Source organism: Corapipo altera, unplaced genomic scaffold, assembly GCF_003945725.1.
Source record: "Corapipo altera isolate COAL_440 unplaced genomic scaffold, ASM394572v1 126, whole genome shotgun sequence".
Classification (NCBI taxonomy): Eukaryota; Metazoa; Chordata; class Aves; order Passeriformes; family Pipridae; genus Corapipo; species Corapipo altera.
Genome location: NW_020884937.1, coordinates 2,480,194 through 2,484,599, shown reverse-complemented (window position 1 = coordinate 2,484,599; position 4,406 = coordinate 2,480,194).

The window sequence follows — 4,406 nt, the reverse complement described above, 5'->3', positions numbered from 1 at the left end:
CTGTAGTTTAATGGTTGCTATCACCACAGTATTTGAGCATCTCATGAAGTTTTAACAGCCAGATTCTGTCATTCTTTATTAGGGCTGATACCATATGATCGTGCAAGTGGTCCCTAAGGAATCCTGTCACTGGAGTTGTCACACAGGTTTGCTGGTCCTTGGGGATACTTGCATGGTAAGCTATCAAAAAATGTGAAAAAAAAAGTGTAGCACAGTCTGGTCCTAAATTATTTAGCTGTGAAATGCTCTTATAAAGCAGAAGGGTGTTATTTACCTCACTTTTGCATGGTAACTGAGAAACAAAACTACTGAGAAGTTGAGTTAGGGTAGGTCTGCAGGAATTCCTTGCTAGAATCAAAATTTGACAGCACGTCTCCTTGATTTCCTTAATCTTCAAATAAATTATTAATTCCCTTTTACCTGCACTTTTTTTGCTTTTCTGTCCTCAGAATGTGAACTTGCTAGAGGCAGATGAACAAATAAATAAGTAAAAAGTCTCAAAAAAGGCATGGAAATGAACTACTTGCTCTTGATGAAAGTAGCAAACACTGTGAGCAATAAAAAAAAAGTTAATTTCAAGCCCTGACTATTTTAATAAAGGCGCAAATTGGAAAGAAATTCTGATCCCTTGACAGATAAGCTCTTAAGATCATGTCTAGGACTAGAGCTGATAAATATGCAGCTTGATGAAGAAAGAGACACCCAAAAGAAAGAGTTTCCGAAGCACATCTGAGGCCAGTCCTTTGAAACATGAAACATCGAGCTACAAATGAAGATTTTTCCTCGTGTTCCTCTCTGGGAGCTGCTGCAGATGCTGCTCTGGTCACATCCTGTGCCCATTGAAACCAGTGACAAAGTCCCCATTGATGGCAGTGACTCTGGCTGTAGCCTGTGTGAGGGGGATTAGGTTCAGTGTAGTTATGAATAATTATTTCTGTGTAATTCTAGTTTTTGATAAGCCATCAATTTGCAAAATGCCCCCTTTTATAGGCTTAAATTTTCACGGTCAAGTTCCAGTCCCCTGGACAACTTTTGCAGGCACCAAGATCCGCAGATGCAGCTTTATCCTACCTCAAATCCACTTTAGAGATTTCTTAGTGATACAATTTATGCCTAAAAATCCACATTGACAACTCTTGGTTCCAGCTTCTCGGCTGGAAGCTGAAAATTAGGAGGATACAAAGCCACTGTGGAGCAGCTATGGAACCTATGGGCACTTTGGGGTAAAACTGCTTGAATTAGGGGACACAGACTGTATTTTCCAAAGTGCCTTTGATTGCCTTAGTAATTATTAGTCTACATGTGGCCGTGGAAGCTTGAACTAAGAAGCTTTTGTTTAGGTATTTATAGAGGCTTTTCCTTATCTTTTTTTGCAAATTCCATACATGGAACCTGAGTCTGAAATGGGAAAAAAGGTGGTTTTTTTTCTGAGCAACAAGTTGTTGGTGGAGGACCTAGTGCCTGAAAAACCTCTGCTCTGCTGAGTATTTTCCTACCTAATCTGTTGCATAAGGAGGAGAAGGAATTTCCAACAAAGCTTTTCATTATCTGGGGCATTTGGGTTAAGGGGGGTGGTGCTGAAAATACTTCTGTGAGACAAATTCACGGCTGCTTGTTCCAAATCTCGCTGTAACTGCTCTGCAGATTCTGTTTGGAAATGGATGTGAAGTGTTGACACCAGGAGAAGAACTGAGTCACAGCCGTTCCCAGAGGTCACTGAAGTCTTGAGCACTGAGAGATGCTCAAAACTCTACAGAGTTCTACAGTTCTGTGGAAAAATTCTGCCAGCCTACGGCAAATTCTACAGTTAAATTTAAAAACCTGTGTTACTGAAGAACAGATGAGCACCTGAAGTGCTTCCTTCAATCAGCCAACCACACAGAGCCACTCCTTTGATATTTTTTATAATTATTGCAGACCAGAAGAACTGAAAAATGGTTTTAATTATGCAAAGCCTCGTTGCTGAGCAAACAAGAAGCTAAAAGTGAAAAGCCGACGGGCGGTTTGTCTGTTAAGGAAACTGAAACAGCGAAAAGGTGCTTCATTAAAAAATCCCCAGGTCAGCATTTGAGTGCAGAGTTTAGATGTTAAAGAGAAGGAAATGGTGTGTCTCAAGCAAAACCTTTATCCTAGGACTTGCTTTTGCCAAAAAGGATCATGGATGTGGTTACAGGGATACCTGTAACCTCAGATATCCAAATGCTCCCTGCAGTTCTCTACGCTCAGGCTTCCCTTTCCCCTGGGATTTCCTGTGAACCCAGTTAATACCTGAACCACTAACACGCTTCCTAGAGGATTACTGAGCTTCCCCCCATCCTGCCCTAAAGCTTTAGGAGCTTTTCCATCCCTGGTGTGAGTAGGAGGCCCCATCTGCTATCCAGGCAGTAACCAGAGCTGGTTAATGACTGCCCCAGTGGGACAGAGATATCAGCAACTCATTAATCCATTATGTGGGAATTGCTTAATGGGACAGGGAATATCCCTGTACTTCTGGCTTCTTCACACCCCGAAACCCCCATTTCATCTAAACTGGTGTTTAGGGCTTTAAATGGACACGATGCCTGCAGGTTGTTACCTGCAGCTTGCTGAGACTAGAAACAGAACCAGCCAGGTGCTGAGGGGCAGGTGAGTTTGGGAGCCCTGAGGTTTCCTCCTCCAGCTGCCTGTGCTCTCCCTGGATAAACACAGAGCTTCGGTCTCCTTGGCTCGTGAATCTCAACAGTGCCAAAATCTCCCCCAGAAAACAAGCAAAAGCAAATGCTGTCAAGAAACCTGAATATGAGTGAGATCAGGGGCTGGAACAGCATTTAATGTGGTTTCTGTGTAATTCTCTGAGCTGCTACAGGATGATCCTGACCTCTAAACCTTCCTGTCTACCTCCCTGCTTATTTCATTAGTAACTCAGTTCTCCCCAAATAATTTAAAAAAAAAAAGGCATTTTGCTCTTCTAATGTGTGTAGATAAAAACCTTGAGGATTTTACATTTCCGTAACCAATAAATGTCTGATGTGTGGGTTGGTGTCTTGTGAGTGTCTCAAGTCACATTCGGCCTGATCCAAACCCCAAAGCAATTGGTTATTTTTTTTTTCATTTACTTCAAGGGATTATAATTCAGGGATATGGGAAAAAAACAAAACACCAACCCTGATGTCTTGTTAGTAATCAAAACTATTCTTTAAGCGAAGGAAGAAGTTCTACAGCCTCATATCAGACATGATTTACCCATCCAATAATACTCAAACTGGGTCAAACCCGAGAGATTTGTTTATACAACATATAATTAACCAGTGAAACTTAGTGCTGCAGGAAACTGTGGAAGCTAATGATACAATGTCTGGGTTTGCATGTGGAGTCTTGTGTGGAAGCCAGTAAGTGGGACAAGCTACAGAACAGCAACACAGGGGAGTTTTTACCCTTTCCAATAAAATTAGACTGTTTGTGTTACCGTGTTCTTGCCACCTCCCATCTGTTTCTCTGTGTCTCTTATCTCCTGTATTAAATTTGGAGCTCTTGGAATGGATGACAACAGAGGGCTTTTACCAGGGGCTTTGACAACCCGTATCGGTCTTCTGTCGGTAAAAGGAATAAGGCAATTTTGCCTAAAAGCCTCCTCTTGTTCAGGAGTGACACCGAGGTAGGGATTGGAAATAAAAAATGGGACTGAACAAGCAGAAAAAAAAAAAAAAGGGAAAATTCATACATATTGCTGGAGGCAGCTACATGGCCCCATAAGAGGCCTGGTATGAAGTGTAATATCCCCAGGATCACTCAGATTCAAACTAATATTTAATTAATAGCTTTTTGAGGGGAAAAATATACAATGATTCCTCTCCACTGGATTTTTTTTCCCCTTTCCTTTTTCCCCTAAGTTTAGTTTACCTTTTTACCTTTGCATTATTAAAGATGTATAAACCCGGCTCGACGTTCTCACCATCTGAGAACACTGTTTTGCAGCTGGAAATGCTCGAAACTGAGTCAGCTCAGGTACTTCAGAGCTTGTTAGATTTAGCTCAGACAGTTCCTGCAGCCTGGGGGCTCACAGGAGGGTTTGGTAATTGGCTGTGGTGCAGATGTACCCAGAAATTCGGGACCCTGCCTGTGCTGGGGACCAGCAGAGCAGCTCTGCAGACCAGCAGAGGTTCATCAGTTTGCTGTGCTGAGCCAGGAATGATTTCATGCAGTGCTGGTGGGACACCCTGTCACTGCTCTCCCAAACTTACGGCTTCCAGGAGTGGGACATGTGGCACGGAAAGGCTGGAGCCGGTTCCAAGCAGAACCAGCCGAGCTCTGGCAGGGCTTTACCAGCCCAGGTTCAGCAACTGCATCTCTCCTAAACCCAAACTGGCCCCAGAACAAGGGCAGCTCTGTGGCAATGGATTTGCCATATGCAGAATGGAAGAAGTCCT